Raw genomic sequence first — 26645 nt, forward strand, 5'->3', positions numbered from 1 at the left:
TTTTCTCAGTGCTCAAAACCCAGTAAAAACTATAAAGGGACAACTGCAGCAACCACAGTGTAACAAGGGCAGAGCAAGTAAGGGATAACTTCAGTCTCAGTCTTTGCTACCCCATGTGCCCATGGACCAGCAATATCAGTGTGACTGGAGAACTCATTAGACAAACAGACTCTTGGGCCCTCCCCAGGCCTCTGAATCAGATTCTGCATCTTAACACATCCCCAGGGTGATTTGTATCCATGTTAACATGGAGAAGCCTACTAGGCAACTGCCTAGGCAAGCAACCTAGAACCTTTAGCTGAAGAGAAGAGAAATCTACAAGAAGGGGGGGTGATGAATATTAATTATGTCCTCAAACCAGTGGCAGAAGTGGGCACTGTAGATTCTTTCACTTATCCTCTCTTCAGATAGAGTGGCAGGTTATAGACTTGATGGAGAAGTTGTGACTAATGGAATTTCTATTTCTCCCTTGGAAAAAGTAAGGGTATCTTATCACACAAAACAGACGCAACAGAGTGGTGCCAGCCAGAACTGTATTGACATCTCCCATGTGACCCTCAGATCTTGTTGGTCCCACCTGTCTCAAGGCCCTTACTCATTTGCTCCACATGAGCTGTTGACTCTGTGTGGACTCCGCCAACCAGCACCCGGCCAGCTCTTCCAGACTCAAGTGAGCACTGTACCACAATGTGTGGCGTGATCTGGCTTCCATGGTGGCCCCGGAAGGACCATGTCACGCAAACGAGGTAACTCCTCAAGGCAAAGATGAGTGAAAGGGAAGGAGAGAGAGAAAAGCACTCTTTCTCAGTGCCCATCTGTCCCTTTGAAAAAAATGTCCTGAGATTCAGTAGCTCAAACTGTCCCTGAAAATGAGGTCACAAGACTGAACAATTATTGGTGCTTCGTATCAAGCAGTGGCCAGCCTAGAAATGAGCCCCTGTGTTTCATCTTTCTCCTTCCCTGTCTGCCCCCCCTTCTTCCTCCCTCCCACTTTCTTGGTTTTCTCTGGCCAATAAAATGTTAGCAGGCTTTTGCCTCAGGCTGTGCTTTCGAGGGATCCTAAGCTAGTATACCTTTAAGGGCAAAGACCATATTTTATCTTTGTACACACAGCACATTGCCCAGTGGCTACACAGGTGAGAACTAAATATTTAATGCTGGGAGGGACTTACCTAGAGAGGAGGGAATGAACAACTGACAATCATGCGGAAACAGTCCCACTTTGTAGGGTTTGTGAGGAACTTCAACACCAGTAGTTAAAGGATTCACAGGGGGAAATGATGCTAGGAAGCTGCTCTGCTGCCCTGGCTTTAACACCACCTTACTTTACTTTATTTACTTACTTTACTTACTTAAACACCATCGTATTTACTTAATAACTATCTAACACGCACCAGCCTCGAAACCACATGGGTAGTTGTTTCCCAAATACCATACTCATGGCAATGGGGTAATTTTTTCTCAGACTGGGTCTAGTCACCTGGAAAGTATCTTGCCCAGTTTGAGCAATGGCTTACTAGCAAATGATGATAGCAAAATGCTCATCGGGAACATGAAATTCCCTTGCTTCAAGTTCCCAGCACTAACTGAAGATGACAACTCTCAAGTGAACTACCTTCTTAGGCCCTATTTTAAAATACATCAGATGGGCAAATGGCCCCTGACCTCTTCATGCCAAGGCCTAACTCCAAAGGGGCTACAAAATGTCCACTTTGTGGCCCCAGACTTTTAGGCTGCAGCCGGGGCAAACAGGCCAGATTCAGTGGCAGCTGCTATTCCTGAAGCCCCCACCCTACCCCAGCTTACACAGCGCTAGAAGGGCTGGCAAGCAAGAATTCGCAAGAAAGGACAGCCACCACGACCCTGGTTCTTATTACGCTGCCCTCAGCCAGAAGACTTTTGCCTGAAACTAAGATTCAAGAAAGCAGGCATTCCCTAGAAGTTGGTGGCATTTCATACACCAGGGGCAGGCCTCCAGAACAAAGTACGATTATGTAATGAAGGCTCTTGTCCACAGGATAAAAAAAATAGAGCAAAACTACTAACATGTATCGGGTTTAATGTGTTTCAGACCCTGTGTTAAGGGATTTCAATCTATGATTTCACTTAATCCTAATCTAAGGTGTAGTTACATTATCTCAAGGTTAAAATAAGAAGTCTGAAACCTTATCCAACCCACAGAATGAGAGGAAATATATGCAAATCACAGATATGGTAAGAAACTTTGTATCTAAAATATATCAACTTATTACAACTTAATGATCAAAAAGACAATTCAATTTTAAAATGGGCAAAAGGTCTGAATAGACATTTTTCCAGAAAAGATATACAAATGGCCAATATGCACATGAAAAGATGCTCAATATCATTAGTCATCAAGGAAACACAAAGTAATACCACAATGAGATACCACTCCATACTCACCAGGATAGGTATAACAAAAAAGACAAGTGTTGGCAAGATTGTAGAAAAAGTACAGCTCTCAGACATCGCTGTGGAAGCATGAAATGGTGCAGCTGCTTTGGAAAACAGTCTGGCAGTTCCATAACAAGACAGTTACAATGTGACCCAGCAATTCCACTCCTAGATATACACCCAAGAGAAATAAAATCCTATGTCCTCATAAAAGCGACTATACAAATGTACATAGTAGCATTATTCATAAAAGTCAAAAAGTAAAAACAATCCAAATGTCCTCAAACTGATGAATGGATCCAAACTTGCCCCACGTCACACAGCCTCTTCTTCTGAGTAAAGGAAACTAGACAGGACCTTTCCTTTTCTAATCAAGACTAGTACAATGGAGAAATGAAAAGAAGTTGGTGGTGAAGAAAGAAGCTTAAGCTGGTAAGGCAATCAGTAAGATGGTTCTGCTGAAACATAAGGACATTCTCCTCACATTTCCATACAATTCACAGGGGAAATCTTCAAGGACCTAAGATGAGAATCCTAATAGCAATGCTGTCTCCAGGTGGAAGTCCCTTTCACTGAGCAGGAAAGCAGCAGGTTGTGTGGAAGAAGGATACTGAATATGAAAGCATGTATCTCAGTCTGACCTGCAGGAACAGTGTACCTTTCAGGGGGTGTCTGGGATTCCTGTAACCCCAGGGCCTGATCCACTGCAAAATACTCCACAAGCCCTTGATGCATCTAATTGAATTCTGTCTGTGCAGGAGCTGAAGAGTCTCTTGAGAACCCCAGGCCCAGCACAGCCCCAGCGCCTAAAGTGCTTTGTACATAATGAACATACAGTAACTATTTGTGAAAGGGATGGATGGTTGAGTGAATAAGTACCTTTTAGCTTGGAAGACAAGCTACTGTGTATTTGTGAGACACATCAGAGCAAGGAAAATGAAGTACCTAGTTTAACTCCTACGGGGGAAAAATAAAGTAAATTGACCATGATTTGGCCCGAAAGTGATATTCTCATCCACCATCATTACCAACCAATGAAGCAGGATATCTGGAATTTGGGGCATAGGTTTTAAAGAATCCCCCAATTTCTGACTGATAGTTTGGTAAATGGCAACATAGAAATTTCTAACTAGAAGATACCTTAAAGAGATCCGAGCTATTGAAGAAAAAGAAGCCTGGAAGAACCGTCATTTTGTGGGAGTGTGACAAGTGGCTTTGTAATTTCCTGAGGATAAGCTGAGCCCAGGCAGGGAGTGCATGCATCAACAGCAGGGCCTATAATATCAAAAGTTTAGGAAATTGACACCATGTCTGTTGCACGTTATTTGAACTGATTACTGATTCTGGATGATTCATCTCCCCCCCAAAAAAAAAGTGTGACTATATGACTATGGTTTTGCTGGAAGGCATTACAAATGGGATAGGCCGGTGATGGGTATTAAGGAGGGCACATATTGCATGGAGCACTGGATGTTTTATATGCAAACAATGAATCATGGAACACTACAACAAAAACTAAGGATGTACTGTATGGTGACTAACATAATAAAAAAATTTTTAAAAATACAAAGGAAAAAAGAAACCTTCCCCAAATGGCCAGATTGACAGACTTCACAAAGGTAAGTCAGGATGAAGGGATGGCTGGAGATACAGACCCAGCTCCTTCCCTAGAACCTCCCCTAGAGAAACATTCCCAGGCCAGAACTTCACAAACCTATTCACCAAACTGCAAGCACCCAAATGATAAGGGCAAAGCTGTTCCCTAAGGAGAACTGCGTCCTTGAACAGAGCAGTGGGGCGAGCTAATTTCTAATAATGAAGCTGTAAGCTACAGTATTTGCTACAAAACAGGCTTATTCATGAAGAGTAAATATGTCAACTAATTCAAGAAGCATGCTAAATCTCCATTGTTTTCTGAGAAGTTCAGGTTTCCTGGCTCTATAAAATGTGATGCATGCCTTCAATGTGTGCAGCAGAATCTGTGAGATTGCAGAATGCCACATTAAACTCAGAGCTCCTGGGCTAATGAGGGTAAGTCCATTTTGCAGTAATGAATTGTTGGTAATAGCCCATCATGGAACAGATGTCTCATCCGTCACTGTACTGAGACTCCCACGCTCCACAGTACTCGGATAACATGGGGAGGCAGCACTGCCTGGGGAGGAATCCTCATCTACAGACTCCTGAGTGGAGCCAATCCCATGACTAGAATCAGTGGGTGCCTACACAGTATGACTAGAGGCCCCCCAAATACTCTCTAAATCAAAATATGTCTCTATCCACCTGCCACAGGGCTTAAAATATCCTCTCTTGAATTGTCTCCTATTAAAATGTAAATATGTCACCTGGAAGAAGTAACACATTGAATTAGCATCCATTATCACTCATTTTCACATTAGGGAGAGCTGGGCCCTCAGGGAATGGGAGGAGGACCGATAGACATTGCGGAAGGGTGACTTAGAGGAGCCCAGAGCAGGTCTCAGGTTGGAGTGGCAGGGCCAGCCTGGGCCCACAGTGCACTTGCCAGCCGCAAACACAGTCATCCCACCCAATGATGCTGTGGGTTTCCTAAATATATGTTTCCCCAATGACCAGAGCAACTCAAGGGAGGGGCTGTAATTTATTTATCTTTGCAAATTCCCAGAACCTGGAGCATAAATATTTAGAAAATCCCAAGTACCTCTCCAACAAATGTTTATTTGAATAAGTGAATTTTATCCCCACAGCCACCTAAGGAAATCAGAGGAGGTATTACTATTTTATAGATGAGGAAACAGAGTCTCATGGAGACCCATTTATTTACCCAAGAACATGGGATTGAGAAGGTGCAAGCTCTGGATACACAAAAAGGCAAACAAAGCATGTGCCCTTTAACTAAGGAGAAGAGTACCTATGGGAGGTAAGAGTGGAATAGATTAGGGCCAAATCTGGGGTTCCTTTGAACATCAACCTGAGAGTCTGGGATGTTATTCTGGGATGCTCTGAAAGTTTGTTTAGTGATTGGAAATGTAGGAAGTAAAAGAATACAGTGAAGTGTGCAAAGTAATATTTTAGAAAGATTATTGACACAGAGGAAAATAGGATGGGTTGGAGGATCAAGAAATTAAAGACTAGTTAAGGGATAATTTGTGTGTCACAGCTGAGATAGCAGCAGTGGAAACAGAGGGAGGCAACACATTTGAGACTTTATGAAGAACGAATAGAGCAGTTTGGTGACTGATGAATGAGGAGTAGATAAGGGACAGGAGGAATGAGGGACACCAACTAGGTTTCAAACCCACTTAAGTGAATGACAGCAAATGGACAGCAATGGGAAATCTGGAAGGGAAGCAGGCTTTTGGCCAAGAATGGCAAATTCCACTGTAAACACATTGGACGAGGTGGCAATGGAATACCCAAGGCAGTTAGAAATTTGGTGTCAAAATCTCAAGGAGATTTAGTGGAAGCCATGAGATTAGATGTGATCTCTGAAAAAAAGAGTAGAAAATGAGTCAAAGTCAGAATCTCCCAAGGTGAAGGAGACAGCGTTGGACAGCATAGTGACACTTGAAGCCAAAGAAGAGTGTTTTAGAAAGGTAGAAGTGACAGTGCCAGACACTGCAGAAAGGTCAAGGAAAATGAGGAGAAACAGCTATTGGATTTCAAGAATAGGCTATCTCTGGTTATCTTTAAGAGGACAATTGCAAAGTATGAAAAAGGGCAGGGAAATTTAAATGGGGTAGGGGCAGCCAGCAGAGGAAGCAATGGGAGGGGATAAAGAATTATATTCTCTGTGTCAGGGACGGCAGAGCCAAGACTTGTTTATCTGTCCCTTTTAGTACAGGGAGAGCTGAGCCTATATTTTATGTGAAAGGAAGGAGCCAGCACAGACAGAGACTGAAATACGACAGAGAGAGAGGGGAAGACACCGGGAGAGCCCAACAGAGGCCCACCAGCAAGAAGTGAGGGGCTGGACATGCCAGGGGGCAGCTGAGAGGAGGCTGCTGAGTGGGAGTCTGGCAGTAGGCCACGTGAGAGAAAGACACTACATATAAAAACATGAAGGAAGAGAAAGGATAAGCATGGAGGCAAGTCCAAGAGATCGTTTTAATGGAAAAATTAGAAAAATAAGCTCCCAGGGTTCCATCTGGCAAAAAAGAAAGCAGGCTCCCCAGGGTACAGGACTGGCAAAGAACTGGACTGAGATGTTGCCAAGATTTGCCCAAAGTAGGAGAGAAGCAAAATCATGTCTAAAGTTAGAATCTCATCCATATACTGGTGGCAGCCCAAATGATGAAGTCTGCACATAGAATTTCAAGGTCACTGAAAAACCAGTGCTTGAGGACCTGAGATATCATCTGACCCACCTCTCTCACTTCACCAATTAAGGAAACAAGTCCCAGAGAGGTGCAGTAAATTAACTAAGATCACACAGCCAGTTAAAGCTAAACCTGGACCAGAATTAAGACTCTTAGCTACTGGTCAGGAATAATTCCCACCAAACAGCAACTCTGTGTGTTGGGTTCCCTGGGATAATCCCAGGCATATATAATTATTTTTTCCAATGGTGATTTTATCAAATATATAGCAAAATTGGATTTCATTTTGGTAACTCTAAATCGCTTTTTGTATTAAAATTTTGAAAAACAATAAATCAGGAAAAGCAAATCATTTGTCAGAAAATACCTCCCAATTTTTGGTTCTGCAAATATAGTCACTGCAGTTACACAGCAGAGTTATTACAAGCATGGCTCTGGAGTCAGAGAAGCCCAGCTGCAAATCCAGGTAAGCCTACCACTTACTCCTTGTGTGACATTGAGTGAGACACTTGACCTCTGCTGGGAGAAGGGCCTCAGCCCTCCCAGAGCTGCAGAGCAATCAGCCTCACTGTCATCATCACCGTTTGCGTGGGAGAAAAGTGGTGGATGAAACCAGGAGAGGGAAGCAGGCAAAGCTGCAACTAATAACATTTTCCCTCTGGAATAATCCCTGTGTTTTAGCCAGAGATGATTTGGAGGCTTTCTGAGAGGGAAACCTGAAGACAAAATGTAATTACTTTTATCCCCCCACACTTGAATTTGAAGGTGGTGTCCTTTCAAAATAAAAAAAGGTACTTGAGGGATGGAAGAGAGGCAGCAGGGAGAGAAGTGAAGGATGGAGAACCATCATTCGTGCTGAAGCCTGTGACATTTCACCAAAGTGACTCCCTTTGGGAGCAGCTGGCACAAATGTCATTCAGCTGAGACAGGAGGAAGCAACAGAGAGAGGTGGGCTCCACAGGAAATAGCATGATCCTCTCCTCCTCCTCACCAACCACCTTCTCCCCACAAATCCTGATTCTCAGGGGAAGAAGTCAGGACCAGGCACTTAGCCGAGGTCACTCACCTTGTGGTGGCTGCAGACATCTTGCAACCTTTACTACATTAAAGAAGCACATATCCAATCCCAGGAGAGCTGCCCCAACAGCAGAGCCATGGGGGTCCCTGTCCAGAGACAGCAAAGTTCTGAACCTCACCTCTCCTATATGGACCAGCAAACTAGGAGAGACAACACCACACAGCCACTTCCACCCGAACATCCCAGGAGAAAGGCAGACACTGAAGACTACAGAGTAGGAGTGAGTGTCTACAACAGACAACCCTGGGGCTCTTCTAGTTGGTAATTTGATGGCAGGGAGGGAGGGAGAGAGGGAGTTAAGCCAACAGGGTTAATTAAGCCTTGCCACTTGCCATGTGACCTTGGCAAACTGTTTAACCTCAGTGACTCAGTGTTCTCATCTGCAAAAGAAGGGTAATATAGCTTATGAGGGTGTTGCAAAAGAGGAGAGGTGTGTGTTACAAGGGCCTACCAGTGAGCAGGTATTCAAAAGACAATATATTACATATATACACGAATTTTTTAAAAAGCATCAAATTCATGCACACTGATAAAAAAGCACAGGTCCCTGGCCAAGGTCTCAAAGTCATCATGCAGAAGGATAGACATTCATAAAATTTAGGAAGTAATGACAAGACTGTTCTTTCAGGCTACTGATGTTCCCAGACAGTTGCTGCTCATCTCCAGAGATTGAGACCTTCAAAATTAATGGATCCTTCTGAGGCCTGAAAGACTTGATCAACTGGCAAATCTTAAAAATCTCCTGTTTTTTATTTACTTGTAATAATAGATGATTTATGCCTCCACATACATTCCAAAAACACTTGCTGCAAATAAGTACAAGGCACAATCTACTTGGAAGAGTAATATTTGGTACATGCTAAGTGCCCACTTAGTATTGAGTGGGTCTTTGAAAGCCTTATTAGGGTCTAAATGTGCTGTCCAAATGCTGGTCCGGAAGGATCCCAGTCCCTCTAGAAATTGGTGGTATCCAATATAAGCCAAGGCCCTGTAACTACCACACAAGGCTGGTCCCTATGATGACTCCGGCAGATAAATTCAAAGCAATCTCTCTGGCAGAGACTAATAAGCTCAGAGAAATTTTTCATTAAACATCATCAAAAATAGTCATAAGAAGTCAGACGGCAATTGGGGCACCTGGGTGGCGCAGTCGTTAAGCGTCTGCCTTCGGCTCAGGGCGTGATCCCAGCATTCTGGGATCGAGCCCTGCATCAGGCTCCTCTGCTGGGAGACTGCTTCTTCCTCTCCCACTCCTCCTGCTTGTGTTCCCTCTCTCGCTGGCTGTCTCTATCTCTGTCAAATAAATAAATAAAATCTTTAAAAAAAAAAGTCAGACAGCAAAAAAACTTATTGAATAAGTTGGAAATGAGGGTTTTATCCTTCTGCAAATACAGGTAATTTGTATACTTCAGAAGAAGAAAAATCACTCAACAAATTAAGGTTTTCTCTTTCATTTTCAGAAAGCAGTCATATACTGAATATCACCTGTCAGAGGCGCTCCTTTTAGGTGGAATGGCAGAAAACACAAGTGCTCTGTCTCCCAGTGGAGCAAGATTTGGATCCTAGCACTAGCACTTTTATGTACACTCAAGTCAGTTTCTTAGCCCTCCTGGACCAGAGATTTCCCATCTGTAAATGGAAATAAATGGCCAGAAGCCCCAAAGCTATGTTCACAATCCAAAAAGATTTAAATTAAGTGCTGAAAGGGAAAAATTGCCAACCAATTAATTCTCTACCTGGAAGGTTATCATTCAGAATTGAAGGAGAGATTAAGAGTTTTCCAGATAAGCAAAGCTAAAGGAGTTCATCACCACTAAACCATCCTTACTGAAAATATTAAGAGACTTCTCTAAGCTAAAAATAAAAGGCACTAATTAATAAGAAAACACGCAAAACTAATCTCACTAGAAAAGGTAAATAAAAGGTAGAGGATGAGCTACTTATAAAGCAAGTATGAAGGGTAAAAGACAAATGTAGTAAAAATTAAAAATACAATAATTAGTTGAGGTATACATAAAATAAGATGTAAAATGTGTCACCAAAAATATAAAGTGGGGAAATAAAGATATAAAGCTTTGGAAAGTATTCATGATAACTTAATATCAACTTTAAAAAGATTGCTATATACATAAGATGTTATATGGGAATCTTCTGGTAACCACAAAGAAAAAAACTTCTAGTAAATACACAAAGGAAGAAAAGAAAGAAATCTAAACACTAAGGAAAACAAACCACAAGAGAAGAGAGAAAGAGACGGAACAGAGAGGAATTACAAAAACCACCATAAAACAATGAACAAAATAGCAATTCATACTTAACAATAATTACTTTAATTTTAAATGCACTAAATGCTCCAAACAACAGAGTGTGGCTGAATGGACCAAAAAAAAAAAAAAAAACAAAACAAAAAACAAAACAAACAAAAAACCCTCTATGTCCTGCCTACAAGACTCACTTCAAACCTACAGACGCTCACAGAACGAAAGTGAAGGGATGGAAAAAGATAAACCATGCAAATGGAAATGAAAAGAAGCTGGGGCAGCAATACTTATATCAGACAAAACTAACTTTAAAACAAAGACTGTAACAAAAGACAAAGAAGGGGGGCGCCTGGGTGGCACAGCGGTTGAGCGTCTGCCTTCGGCTCAGGGCGTGATCCCGGCGTTCTGGGATCGAGCCCCACGTCAGGCTCCTCCGCTGTGAGCCTGCTTCTTCCTCTCCCACTCCCCCTGCTTGTGTTCCCTCTCTCGCTGGCTGTCTCTATCTCTGTCGAATAAATAAATAAAATCTTTAAAAAAAAAAAAAAAAAAAAAAAAAAAGACAAAGAAGGGCATTATATAATAATCAAGGGGTCAAGCAGACAAGAAAATATAACATTTTTAAATATTTATGTACTCAATAAAGAGCACCTAAATACGTATAACAACAATTAACAAAGATGAAGGGAGAAACAGACAGCAACACAATAATAGTAGGGAACTTTACAACTCTACTTACATTAATGGATAGGTCATCCAGGCAGAAAAATCAATAAGGAAACTTCAGCCTTAACACATTAGACCAGATGGGGTTAATAGATATAAACAGAACATCCCATCCAAAAGCAGAGGAAACAGTCAAAAAAAACTAAGAGGCAGCCCACGGAATGGGAGAAGATATTTGCAAATGATACTACAGATAAAAGACTGGTATCCAAGATCTACAAAGAACTTCTCAAACTCAATACACGAGAAACAAATAAATCATAAAATGGGCAAACACTTTTCCAATGAAGACATACAAATGGCTAACAGACACATGAAAAAATGTTCAAAATCATTAGCCATCAGGGAAATTCAAATCAAAACCACACTAAGATACCACCTTACGCCAGTTAGAATGGCAAAAATTGACAAGGCAAGAAACAACAATTGTTGGAGAGGATGTGGAGAAAGGGGATCCCTCCTACATTGTTGGTTGGAATGCAAGTTGGTACAGCCACTCTGGAAAACAGTGTGGAGGTCCCTTAAAAAGTTAAAAATTGACCTACCCTATGATCCGGACATTGCACTACTGGGTATTTACCCCAAAGATACAGACGTAGTGAAGAGAAGGGCCATATGCACCCCAATGTTCATAGCAGCTCTGTCCACAATAGCTAAATCATGGAAGGAGCTGAGATGCCCTTCAACAGATGACTGGATTAAGAAGTTGTGGTCCATATATACAATGGAATATTATTCAGCTATTAAAAAAGAACAATTTCTCAACATTTGCTGCAACATGGACGGCACTGGAGGAGATAATGCTAAGTGAAATTAAGTCAAGCAGAGAAAGACAATTATCATATGGTTTCTCTCATCTATGGAACATAAGAACTAGGAAGATCGGTAGGGGAAGAAAGGGATAAAGAAAGGGGGGTAATCAGAAGGGGGAATGAAGCATGAGAGACTGTGGACTCTGAGAAACAAACTATGGGCTTCAGAGGGGAGGGGAGTGGGGGAATGGGATAGGCTGGTGATGGTAGTAAGGAGGGCATGTATTGCATGGTGCACTGGGTGTTATACGCAACTAATGAATCATCAAAGTTTACATCAAAAACCAGGAATGTACTGTACGGTGACTAACATAATAAAAAAATATTTAAAAAAATAAATAAAATAAAATTAGTTATTTTTGATTAGGAGAAAACAAAACAAAACAAAATAAAAGCAGAATACACATTCTTTTCAAGTACACATGGAACATTCCCCAGGATAAATCGTATGTTAGGCCACGAAATAATATCAATAAATTTAAGATTTAAATCATATCCAACAACTTTTCCAACTGTAACAGTATGAAACCAGAAATCAATTTCAAGAAGAAAACTAGGAAAAACCATAAACAATTGGAGGCTAACCAACATGCTATTAAACAACCAATGGGTCACTGAAGAAATCAAAGAGGAAACCAAAAACACCTTGAGACAAATGAAAACGGACACACATGTTCCAAAATTCTGGGGATGCAGCAAAAGCAGTTCTAAGAGGGAAGTTCATAGCCATACAGACTACCTTAAGAAACAAAAATCCCAAACAATCTAACCTTACACCTAAAGAAACTAGAAAAAGAAGAATAAACAAGGTCCAAAGTTGCTAAAAGGAGGGAAATAATAAAGATTAGAACAGAAATAAATGAAATATAGACAAGAAAGAAAGAAGAAAAGAAAATGAAACTAAAATCTGGTTCTTTGAAAAGATAAACAGAATTAACAAACCTTTAACTAACTGAGAGAGACCAAATAAAATCAGAAATGAAAGAGGAAAAATTACAACTGATCTCAAAGAAATAAAAAGGATTAGAAGAGAAAACTATGAACAATTATATGCCAACAAATTAGACAACCTAGAAGAAATAGATAAATTCCTACAAACATACTATCTATCTTCAAGACTGAATCATGAGGAAATAGAAAATCGGAATAGATTACTAGTAATGAAATAAAATCAGTAATCAAAACACTCCCAACAAACAAAAGTCCAGGTCCAGATGGCTTCATAGGTGAATTTTACCAAACATTTAAAGGAGTTTATACCTATCTTCCTCAAATTATTTCAAAATATTGAGGAGGATGGAACACTCCCAAACTCTTTTTATGAGGTCAGCATTACCCTGATAACAAAACCACAACACCACATACATATATACATAAATATTACATGCCAATATCCCTGATGAGCATAGATGCAAAAATCCTCAAATATACCAAACCAAATTTAACAATACATTAAAAGGGACATACATTATGACCAAGTGAGATATATTCCAGGAATGCAAGGATAGTTTAACATCCACAAATCAACATAAAACACATTAACAAAACAAAGCCAAAAAACCATATGATCATCTCAACAGATGCAGAAGAAGCATTTGACAAAATTCAACATCCATTTATGATATTAAAAAAAAATTCAACGAAGTGGGTATGGAGGAAATGTACTTCAACATAAGAAAGGCCACATATGACAAGCCCACAGCTAAAATCATTTTCAACAGAGAAAAATTGAAAGCTTTTCCTCTAAGATTAGGAATGAGACAAGAAGGCCCATTCTCACTATTTTATTCAACATAGTATTAGAAGTCCTAGCTATAGCAATCAGACATGAAAAATAAAAGGCATCCAAATTAGAAAGGAGTAAGTAAAGTTGTCACTATTTGAAGATGACATGATACCATATACAGAAAATCCTAAAGACTATGGCAAAAAAAAAAAAAAAAACTATTAAAAGAAATGAGTTCAGTAAACTTCCAGGATACAAAATATACAGAAATCTGTTGCATATACTAATAACAAGCCATCAGAAAAAGAAATTTTTAAAAAATCCCATTTACAGTTTCATCAAAAACAATATGTAATAATTTAATCTAGAAGATCAAATATCTGTACTCTGAAAACTAGACATTAATGAAAGAAACTGAGGATGACACAAAAAAATGGAAAGACATTCCATGCTCATGGATTAGAAGAATACCGTTAGAATGTCCCTAAAATGCAAAGCAATCTACAGATTTAATGCAACCACATTAAAATGTCAATGGCATTTTTCACCTAAGTAGAATAATCCTATTTGTATGGAACCACAAAAGATCCCAAATAGCCAAAGCAATCTTGAGAAGAACAAAGCTGGAGACATCACATCCCTGACTTCAACCTATGCTACACAAAGCTATAGTAATCACAACATTATGATACTGGCGCAAAAACAGACACAGATCAATAGAATAGAATAGAAATCCCAGAAATCCACACTCACATACTTAATTAATCTACAATGCTGGGAGAAAAGACAGTCTCTTCAGTAATTGGTGTTGGGAAGACTGGATAGATAACACGCAGAAGAATGAAACTTTTATACACCATCTACAAAAATAAACTCAAAATGGATTAAATTCTTAAAAGTAAGACTTGATACCATAAACCCCCTAAAAGAAAAGATGGCAGTGAACATTATGGCATTGATATTAGCAATATTTTTTTTTTTGGATATGTCTCCTCAGGCAAGGGCAACAACAGAAAAAATAAAATGGAACTACATCAAACTAAAAAACTTTTTCACAGTAAAGGAAACTATTAACAGAATGAAAAGGCAACCAACTGAATGGGGCAAGAAACGTACAAACAATGTTGATATCCAAAATATATAAAGAACTCCTACAACTCACTAACAGTAAAACCCTGATGAAATAGTGGGCAGAGGACCTGAACAATTTCCCAAAGAAGACATATAGATGGCCAACAGGCACACGAAAAGATGATCAACATCACTAATCAACAGGGAAATTCAAATCAAAACTAGAGTGAGATAGCACCTCACATCTGTCAGAATGACTATGGAAGGAAGGGAGGGAGGGAGGGGGAAAAAAAAGAAATCACAAGTGTTGGCAGGAACATGGAGAAAAGGGAACCCTTGTACACTGTTGGTAGAAACTATGAAAACCAGTATGGAGAGTCCTCAAAAATTAAAAACAGAACTACCATAGGATCCAGCAATTCCACTTCTCAGTATTTACCCAAAGAAGATTAAAACACTAATTCGAAAAGATATATGTATCCCTATGTTCACTGCAGCTTTGTTGACAATTGCCAAGATGTGGAAACAACCTAAGTTTCCATCAATACCTGAATGAAGATTTTACACACACACACACACACACACACACACACACACACACACAGAATATTACTCATTCATAAAAAAAAAAAAGAATGAACTATTGCCATTTGTGACAACATGGATGGACCTAAAAGGTATTGTGCTAAATGAAATAAGTCAGAGAAAGACAAATATCCTGTGGTTTCACTTTTATGTGGAATATGAAACACAAAACGAACAAAACAGACTTATAGATACACAGAAAAAAAATGGTGGTTGCCAGAGGGGAGGGGGCAGTGGGTTGGGGAAAATAGGTGAAAAAGATTAAGAGATACAAATTTCCAGTTATAAATAAGTCACAGGATATAATGTTCAGCATAGGGAATTTAGTCAGTAATATAACAGTTTTGTATGGTGACAGATGGTAACTAGACCTATCGAGGTGATCATTTTGTAATGTATAAAAATATCAAATCACTATGTTGTACACCTGAAACTAATAATATTGTATGTCAATTATAATTCAATAAAAAAAGATCTAATGTGTAATAGGAAAATTAAAGGTGAATTGAATGATACTTCTTACTCAAGGCCCCAATGATTAGGCTTTTTTGGTATTTTGGGATTTTCTTTTTTCGTTTTGTGGTTTTTAATGGAGAGGTCTATTTTTTAAAGGAAAATCTTTCAGCTTCAACTCAGTGTATCTTTGGGAAATAAACTCTTGGGGTCTTAAGACAATAACCAAGGTCTCCTAACTGAAACTAAAATACCTAAGAGGGAATAAACTGGCATGTGAGTGCTGACTTGCAAGCCTAATTACACAAAGCTCAACACAAGAAGTAACCTTCTAACAATGGAAGTTTTCCCAACAGTGGAATACCTTCTTTCATCACTACTGTGACTTTCCTGTCTTCTCTGGGCATCTTCTGGATGCTGCAGAGGCAGATTCCGGGATCACAAGGAAGGCTGACTATAGGGTCCTTATCTACACACTGTTAATACTTAGAGAGGCACATTACCAGTGAGTATCGAAGGTGCTGCCCACTGCACACAGACAGCTGGGAAAAGAGAGCACAGCCTAACTATGTTTTCTTGCAAATTAGGTGCTATGACAACTCAGGCACTGAAACATACAGACACAATATCTGTGCACAAGCTGGAGAAAACAAATGCTAATAATTGACTGATGCATGAGAATGAGGAATTGGAAAAATACCCAACAGAGTTATGCCTGCCAGTTTCCTCTTTGGGGCAATCATTAGCCTAGCAGAGCTCCCAGGAAAAACTTCTACAGAAACGGGAGTAGGTGCTGCCCTTGAGGGAGTGAAGCAGACCCAACCTTGCTCAAACTGTCTGTGGCAAATAAGGAGTCTGAAGGGACCTCTAGACATCGCAACAGAATCACAGCACAGACCTCCAGGGTGTGGGAGCAAAGACATACTCTCCTCACGGACATCTCTTCTTCTGAGAAGATGTCCCTGGCTTATTATGGGGCTTTTGCAGGAGATATCTGCCTAACCAGGAGATATCAAATGACCATCGGACCCAAGTTGCCCATCATGAACTGGATGCTATCTGATCCTCTAGGTCAAAAAAGTTGAACATGCACTACAGCACCCCATCATCAAAAGGAAGAAGCGTATTTGAGAAGCCGGAATCTTGATGGACCTTCCCAGCAGGAGCTAGAACCACAGACAGGCTGTTGCTGGAGATGCCAGTGGAGGTCACCCGAAGCCTTCAAGCCCAAGGTCTCCAGGCAATACACAGTCCCTGTCTAGCTGCTATGTCATATGAGGACCAGCACTCCTCATATAAAATAGTAGGGCAGTAGTTCTCACCTGGGAACAATTTTGCCCCAAATGTCTGAATATAATTTTGAGTTTCACAAGTAGGGGATGCTATAGGCATCTGGTGGGCAGAGGCCAGGGATGCTGTTAAAAACCCTCCAACGCACAGGGCAGCACCTCTGCAGCCCAACGAAGAATTATCTCGCCTAAGAGATCTAAGAATGGCAAGCTTATATAGGAGAGAAAATAGAGGAAATAGCGGATTAACATACACCCAACAAAAAACATGCACATACATAAACTTCTCATTCCCGTAACTACTTACAAAGTATTATCATCAATATTCTTTTACTACCCATCATTTGTTGCTTCTGTGAGCATGTTAATACTTCTGGACACAGGGAATTGTGCTTTTTCCAGCTCCTCAATGTTTTATTGCCAAAAAGAGTTTGAGTCCCTGCTCACATATTTACATCTCCCCACTTCTGCCCCAGACCCCAATCCCAGGGGACAGCAGACCTACGACATTCATATTCTTTCTACCACCCATCATCTGATCTGGAGATCCCTGAGAGGACTATTTTTTGGCTCAAGGTCACTTTCATCTGTGCAATAAAAATACTTGGCATTTTCATTATATTCTGACTTCACAACTGTTAATTCAGTATTAGAATAACTCCTTTCACTCAATACTTACTGAGCACTTACTATGTGTCAGATGCTATGCTAGTGGACATTACAAGGTGAAGAGACCAACTTTCTACATGTCTTTTAAATTTTTTATTTAAATTCAATTAACATATAGTGTATTATAGTTTCAGAGGTAGAATTCAGTGCTTCATCAGTTGCATACAACACCCAGTGCTCATTACATCAAGTGCCCTCCCTAATGCCCATCACCCAATTACCCCATGCCCCCACCCACCTCCCCTCCAGCAACCCTCAGGTTGTTTCATATAGTTAAGAGTCTCTTACGGTTTGCCTCCCTGTTTTTGTCTTATTTTTCCTTCCCTTCCCCTATGTTCATCTGTTTTGTTTCTTAAATTCCACATGAGTGAAATCTGCCTATCTTCATGTAGCTATGGTTCTCCGATTACCATTTTTATTGCAGGCTTACTGAAATGGGACACCAGAAGAACTCACACCTCCTCCAATTCTTTCCCCCAAAATCTGTAGTTCCCTGAGGTTGTCTCCTGCCCTGGGCCTAAGCTGCCTAGAACCTAGTGGCTGGGGAAGTATCATACAACATCCCATTATTTCTCATGGTCTCCAGAAGCTTCTTCTACCTCCACCATTCTGTCCTGGGTTGTGAGTTGCCCTCCAATTCTCTACTTAGCCTGAGACTCAAAGGATGCACTGGGAAAAGGCCAAACGCACACAGTTAAAATGAAAACAAAAACACCAATGTCCTTCAGGAGGCCAGAATACCCTTGCTCTAACTTGTAGAGTCCCCTAACCTAATATTCCTCTACTGCCATCCCAGAGTAGAACAACTTTCCTCTGAGGGTGCTTGGATCATTCCATGGTGCAAGCTTCCAGTTTGAACCAAAGCCAAACACACTTCTGACCTTCAGTGGTCTAGGAATGTCTGGTGACTCAGAGGTGCAACTTGCCAGAAGCCCTTCTCCATGAGGGTTGTAGAATCCACCTGGGAAAGAATACCAGGGGAATTGGGAAGAGCTGTTTTTGGAGTCCAACTTAAAAGGGAGACCCCAACACGGATGTCTTAACACTTGCTCACTGGTTCAACTTCCATTGCCTTGCCTTCTCATTCCCATGGTAGTACCTTCTGTGTTATTACCTATTGGTTTCCTACCATCTACATTTTTTAACTTGTGGTTAATATCTTGAAATGACAGACATCCCACCATCCACTTTTTTTTAATAATATTTTTATTATATTATGTTAGTCACCATACAGTACATCCCTGGTTTTTGATGTAAAGTTCAATGATTATTAGTTGCGTATAACACCCAGTGCACCATGCAATACGTGCCCTCCTTACTACCCATCACCAGTCTATCCCATTCCCCCACCCCCTCCCCTCTGAAGCCCTCAGTTTGTTTCTCAGAGTCCACAGTCTCTCATGCTTCATTCCCCCTTCTGATTACCCCCCCTTTCTTTACCCCTGTCTTCTCCTACCGATCTTCCTAGTTCTTATGCTCCATAAATGAGAGAAACCATGTGATAATTGTCTTTCTCTGCTTGACTTACTTCACTTAGCATTATCTACCATCCACTTTATCCCAGAACACTTGGCACTCTCCCTTGGTGGTTCAGGGTACACTCAGAATTGTGGAGTTTTTCCACTTTTCTTATGTTCATTTATCATTTATTCAGGAAACATTTATTGAGCATCTACTCCTGTGCGAGTCACTCTTTTTTTGGCATGTGGGACACTTGGAGTTTGCATACACAAAGAAAGCAATGACGAAAATAAATTAACAGAGGTACTAACACATGGAAGCAGGGTGAGGGATAGAGAGTGACTGAGCTGGGGGCAGGGTAGCAAAGAGGCCAACAAAGCCTATCAGAGAAAGGAAGGGAGAGAAAGACCTAAATGAAGTGAAGGATGAACCATGCAAAATATGGGGAGAGAGCATTTCAAGCAGAGGTTAAAGCAAGTACAAAGATTCTGAGGCAGGAACAAACTTGGCATGTTTATGGGCAGGGGCGGTTGGAGCAAAGTTAGCCCAGGTGCCTGTTATAAGGTCAGAGACATAGGCAGGATGCAAATCACATCAAGCCACATGAGCCACAGAAGAGTTTGGATCTTATTTGAGTATGATGGAAAACATCAGAGGAATCTGAGTGAGGAAGTGACAGGCCCTGTCTTCCATTTTTAGAGTCACTCTGGTCTCCATGAGGAAAATCACCTATAGAGAACCAAGAGGGTGGGCAGGAGACCACAAAGGCAGCAATGTCAGGTGCATAAGAGAGACACTGGTAACGTGGGCTGGTGGAGAAGAGGATACGATGTCAGATTTTGGGGATATCTTAAAGATAACACTGACAGAACTTGCTGCTGGTTAGACAAGGATTGAAAGAGAGAGTAGCACGAAGGATGAGGGCTAGGATTCAGCCAGAGCAACCAGGGGGGCACGCTACTACAGTAGAGAACCCTGTTGGGGGAGCAGTTTGGGAGGACATGTCGGGACCCAGGATGGAGTGTTTGATCTTGCTGACAGGAATCTAGAATTGCAAGGGGTCAGCGTGCAGAGGTAAACCCAGGAGTCATCAGCATTTACACAAGACTTAAAGCCACAGGCTGACAGAGAAGTCCAAAAATAAATTGAGTCAGGTTAGAGGTCAGGAGGCAAATGAGATAGAAAAGGAAGTGTCCATGATATGGAGAAAAACCAGGCTTGGGGTCTTGGATGGAAGATTTTTTATTAGGTAATTCAAGAGGGAGAGAGCTTCGACTGTACCAGTAATGTTTTCAGTCAGAAACAGAACAGCATTCTGGCCTTTTCCCACCTTTCACAAGGATGACATATTTTATTTTTTTTAATGTTTTTTTATTATATTATGTTAGTCACCATACAGTACATCCCTGGTTTCTGATGTAAGGCTCGATGATTCATTAGTTGCGTATAACACCCAGTGCACCATGCAATACGTGCCCTCCTTACTACCCATCACCAGTCTATCCCATTCCCCCACCCCCCTCCCCTCCGAAGCCCTCAGTTTGTTTCCCAGAGTCCATAGTCTCTCATATTTAGAGAAGAAGGCAGTGATCAACTATTTCAATGCTGCTGAGGGCTCAAGCATGACAAGCAGGAGAGTTAATCCACTGCACTTGGCAAATGGACTCTCCCTCGTGGTTCCAAAGGAGGACTGCAGACAAGACCCCCCCCAAAGTGGATGAAGAACAGAAGCCAAGGAAATGACAACACTGGGAGGAGCTCCCAGAAGGCCCAGCTACAGAAGGAAGTTCTGTATGTGCCATGTAACTCCCACCTCATCAGAAAACTCTGTGGGAATGTGAGTCTGTGCATCAAGGAACCAAGTCTGTTTATGTCAAGGTTTGTTACAAGAAGCCCTAAGTCTAATAAGATATGGCAGTTAAGGCCCAAATAACAGCTTCCCCAACTTCTCTCAGCTTTGCCTGGTCTATAAAACAAACAAAATCCAGCCTTCTGATTTTCCAGATGCTCATTACCTACCCTCCCACCCCAGAATGAAAAAAGGTTCACAGAGAAAGAAGACATGGGGATAAAGACAGGGTGACTGCCCAATGGGCCCATGGCCAGCCTGAAGACCCAGAATGAGCCACAGGAAAGAAAGGGGCTGCTCATGCAATGACAGTGTCCACCAAGGCTCACAGTGACCTCTGTGGCCTCTACAAGCACTCGCCACTCACCCACCCATGCATGCAGTCATTCATTATTGTTTAGCTAGAGAAACCAGCAGGCAGCTGCCTTCCCAGACACAACTGATGACTTCCCAAAGGTGTTGGACACATGGGTCTTCCAGCTAGATTAAGTTCCTACTCACCAGTGAGCTGGAACATGGTGTTACTGTGAGGAATGTGTTTGTCTTTGGGGGTTAAGGCAGAGCCCAGCAACAAGAGAACAAAGCAAATAGCTGCCACCTGGTTCCCACTCAGAGGTGGGGAGCCAGAAGCACCCACCACTACCTCCATCCCCAGTCTAGCCGCCATGTTCCTTCTACAGACACAATGCTCTCTATAGAGTTAATCTTCCACTAAATGTCTCCATGCTTCTGGAACTTCAATTACAGCCCAATGCCCTCTCAGACACTGCCACCTGCAAACACAGTTTAAATCACCACACCATTTTTTTTCCCTGCGCTTCCTTATGCTGGTACTGTCTTCCCACCTCCACTTTTGTCACAGGCCCCATTCAGTTTCCCTTGCCTTTCTTCTCTGATTCAGCTTGGCACACCAAGCTTCCCTCCAGCACACAGCCCTTCTGAAGGCTCTTCTCTGTACACACTCTCTCATCACAAGGATTCTCTCTGGTTTCTGCTTCTAGTGTATCCTTTCCACCTGCCAGTTCTCAGATACTGATGATTGCTTTGAATCCCTTTCTTGCTTCTGCTGCTCCCCAGGATTCAATGCATCAAACCTCCCTCTGATCCTGGAGCACCCACGCCCTGAAAAGTGGACATACACCCATTCCCCACAGCTGCCCCATCTTATATAAAACCCAGACATCAGCCCCTCTTGATTCTTGTTTCTAGGGGCCTCAGGTCAGATCACAGTCCCAGGCCCCAATCTCATACTGAGAGGGGAAGTCACACACACACACACACATACACACACACACCTCTCAATGCCTCTTTTTTTCTGGAAATGGGAGAACATGAGCACTTTAGCATTTGCTTTACTTCTTTAGGCTGCAGAGAACAGAAGACCCTAGAGGCTTAGTATCCTAGGTCCACGAAAGGCAATACCACAGGTTGCCTGGCAAGGCCCCGCGGCTCCTACCTCCTACCATTATATTCCCAGCAACTGCCCCTTGCCTTTCATCCTTGCCTCTAAGGCCATGCAATCACCAAACTTTACAAAGAAGAGGTAACTCAAGGCTGAACGTTGCCCCAGTATTGCCATGCAGGTTTCTCCTATAAGTCTGTGATGGGGCCGGGACCAGAAAATAAAGCTCCAAACACCCAGCGCAAGTCTCCTTCCCCAGCACTGTGTTGCCTTAATAGATTTTTTTGTATTTTCAGTGCAGAGAGAGCTGAATAAATGTATTCCACTTTTTATGATAAATCACCCTCATTAACTGTTGGATTTAAAGGAAGAGTGATGGGGGTTAGGGCAGACTGCCCCAGAATAGGCCATGTTAGCATTTGGATATTTTTGAGCTGAAGACAATCAAGGCCCAACAAACACAGAACAGTTTTTTACCTCCCCCTGAATGGCCTAAAAGAATTTAGATGAGCTGGTCTCTACCAAGAAGAAACTGATTACTAGAGATAACTCTTCACATCAGACAGACCTACCTACCTATCATAGCAAAGATTTGTTTACCAACATTTGCTTTCCCATCTTCCTTTAAATTGCCTCCTCTGCCTTTGAAGCCAAGTCCCCTACCCCCGTCTCCTTAGCTTAGGATGGCATATAAGCTTCAACTGCCTGTGGAGAGGCTCATATCTTTGGGGTCCCATCTTATGTAAATTTAATTATTAGACCGGCCAAGAAACCTAGAAAGGAAGAAAAGTTTTTCTACGCTCTAAGAGGGAGTAAGGAAAGGAGGAGGGTTTCTCATTTAAAATATTATATGGCTGGCTGTCCTAACTCAGACCTTCCCTCATTTGCCCTGAAAAATAAAAATCACAGGGAAAGATCAAAGACACCCAAAAAAGTCAAAAAAACTATGACTTACTGTTAACCTGTTCCTTGAATTCAGGAGGAGCCTCTGCTACCTACCAGGTCAGTGAAGATGGGAGTGTGAAACAGGTGGTGAGGTCAGGCCTCCACCCAGGAAAAAAGGAGTCTCCCTCCTTCAGTGGTGCAGGCTGGGCTCTCCAGAAAACAGGCACTAGGGTGGAAACTGGGGAGCAGGACTGTTATGGGGACACCTGAGGACATGATCAGAGAAAATGAGGGAAGAGGATGATCAAAGAGAAAAACTATGATGTAGGCTCCTCCCCCACCCAGGCACCTCTAAAGCTGCAACGGCCCTTCTGAGTCTGCGAGTTGGGTAAGAGGAACAAGGCTTTTTATCCCCCACATCAACCAGTCATTGAAAGCAGGCTCTCCCCAGAAGGGAGCATGACAATGGGTGAAGAATCTCCAAAGAGGGCTGACAGCTGACGCTGTCTGCAATCTACACTTCCAGCAGCTGCAGGAATATATCTTTCATTCTGAAGTGGCCCCTGGGCAGAACAGCACACTATCCACTGCACTATTTCTGCCTCTTCTCATGGATCAGAGATGTAACATCTGAATTAGCCAGAAAACCACAGTGATAGTGCTGTTGAGGCAGCAGAGGTACAGTCCTTCCTTGCCCCCCTATACTCCAAGGTCTAGAATTCCTAATCAAATGGACCTAGCAGGGGAGCATGGTGTCCTTCAATGTGTAGGCAGGAGGCAGTTATAGGTAGCAATGCATTCTGGATTATACTATGCATCTGCTCAAAACACTTGAGCATGGGACTCAAATAGAAGAAATCCCCACTCAGTCCCTGCCCCAGTCCTACCTAAATGCTCACTAGACAATACACAAAACCATAATGAGTACAAATAATAATAAAGATTCCCACCTATACACATGCCCCAACATTTGTTTTTAATTGAAACTATAATGGGGCATTCTAGCTAGGTCAGAACAGACTATTAGGCTAACATGTGAAATTAGGAGGGCATGCCCTCCTCTGGACCCTCCAAAACATGTCTGCATCCCTTAGACAGATGGGCTTCCTAACTGTTGGTCATAGGATGTTCTAAAAGCTTCTCAATTGTTGCAGAATGCTCAAGAACACTTAGTTCTCAAGTACATCTCTTAAATTTTGTAGAAATTTGGAGCCCAGTGGGAGAGACAAGGGCATTAATGCTTAGGTCTGCTTTGGAAACTCACTCTGACAGAACTGGACAGAAGCAGAGGAACATGACTCCATGCTGGCCAGAAAGACAAGGGGCCATGGAGGCTGACAGCCCAGAGGGTGTCAGTAGTAGTACCTCAGGCAGTGCCCTCGGGCAGCACTGGTATAAGCATTTTGAGGCTGTCTGCAGCACAGAGAAGAATATCAGCAGTTAATGGAACAGGGACAATTAGAGCTGCAGGAATTGGCTCTGATTAAATGGGAAACCAACATCTGGGAGCCCTAGACTTTCTGACTTTGGACTGAGAAATTGGTGAGACATGTGAGACATTGAGGCTGAAATGCAAGTGTCCCTGGAGATTGAGTGTCAGGGGGCTCAGAAGAAAGTTTCCTGCCAATAGTATGTTGAAGCATGGTTCACTGAAAATTTAGGGTGCTCTTATGAATATAAGATGTCAAAACTCATCGATGAGTAAAATCTAGGACATACTAATTACTTAAGGATGAATTTAAAAATCAGATGATCATCCAGTCAGAAAAAAAAATTTTTGCCTCAGAAACTGAGCTGACATTAGGCTTCATTACAATTCTTAGGGGCAGAAGAAAATGAAATTTTTAAAAAGAAAATATTCTTGCCAGTAAAAAATTAAATACAAATTGCAAAGTAGGGTAGAGATAAGAAGTGGCTGAAATGTTTAAGTGCTAATTTCTACTCTTCTACAGAGGAGTGTCAATAGATAACTACCTAAATCTCAAAACTAAACAGCTTTAATGAAAACACTAATTTGAAAAGATATACACACCCTTACACTTATTGTAGCATTATTTACAATAGCCAAGATACAGAAGGAATCTAATTTTCCACCAACAGATGAATGGATAAAGCAGATGTGGTATACACATGTGGTGGAGTATTACATAGCTAGAAAAAGGGGTGAGGTTGGGCGGGGTGTATGTGTTGGTTTGTGTTTTGGTTTGTTTGGGGTTTTTGTTTTTTTTTTTTTCCCATTTGTAACAACGTGGATGGACCTAGAAGGTATTAGGCTAAGTGAAATAAATCAGACAAAGACAAATACAACATGATTTCACTCACGTAGAATCTAAAACACAAAAAGCAGAATCAGACCTATAAATACAGAGAAGAGACTGATGGTTGCCAGAAGGAAGAGGGGTGGGGAAATAATCAAAATGAGTGAAGAGTAAGAGATACAGCCTTCCAGTTATGGAATGAATAAGCCACAGGAATAAAATGTACAGCATAGGGAATATAGTCAATGATATTGTAAGAGCATTGTAGGGTGGCAGATGTGACTGTACTTGCAGTGAGCACAGCATAAGGTATAGAGTTGTGGAATCACTTTGATGTACACCTGAAATTAATGTAATACCGTGTGGTAACTATACTCAAAAATTTTTAAATGACATTTTTTAAAAGAAAAAATTCTATATAATTCAATATCCAGTCAAATGTTCTTTAATGTGTAAAGATAATGAGATATGCAAGAATTTTAAAAATATGCTCCATTATTTCCCTTTTGTAAAAAATAAATTTATATATAGATATAGAACATCCTACCTAATGTAATAAAAAATTAAAGATGTACAAATGGGGAAGGAAGAAATAAAACTGCCTTTGTTCACAGATGACATGATCATCTACGTAGAAAATCCAAAAGGACAAAAAAAATCACATTTTTGGACTTAGTAAGTGATTATAACAAGGTCGCACAATTCAGGATTAATATGGAAAAGTCAACCACTTTCCTATAAACCAGCAATGAACAAGTAGAATTTGAAATTAAAAATAATACTATTTAAATTTAGTACTCTCCCAAGATGAAATACTTAGGTATAAATCTACCAAAATGTGTACAAAGGCTATATAAGGAAAACTCTGAAGCTGTGATGAAAGACATCAAAGAACCACCAAATAAATGCAGAGATGTTCCTGGATAGAAAGACTCAGTATCATCACAATGCCAGTTCTTCAGAACTTGCTCTATAGATTCAATGCAATACCAATCAAAATCTCAGCAAGGTATTTTGACTCTAAAATTTATATGGAGAAGAAGAAAACCTAGAAGTGCTAACACAATACTGAAGAAAAAGAACAAAGTTGGAAAGGACACTACCCAACTTCAAGACTTACTATAAAGATACAGTAATCCAGACAGTATAATATTGGCAAAAGAATAGACAAATCTAGGAGCAGAATAAAATGGTGATAGCGGAAAAAAGTAAAATGCATATCAAATTCCTTATCTTATACGTCCACAGTCAAAAATATTCTGCTATTTTTATCCTTTGTGAGATTATTATGGGCTAATAATTTGGAACAACACTCGTGCTGGAAACAACTGAAACTCCAGAAAGGTATTACCTAAATCTCTTTAAAAGCAAAGACCAGTGAAGTACCAGGCCAAAGTCTGGGATTGTAAA

The sequence above is a fragment of the Ursus americanus genome, chromosome 16, assembly GCF_024610735.1.
Source record: "Ursus americanus isolate L20-20 chromosome 16, mUrsAme1.1.p, whole genome shotgun sequence".
Taxonomy (NCBI): Eukaryota; Metazoa; Chordata; class Mammalia; order Carnivora; family Ursidae; genus Ursus; species Ursus americanus.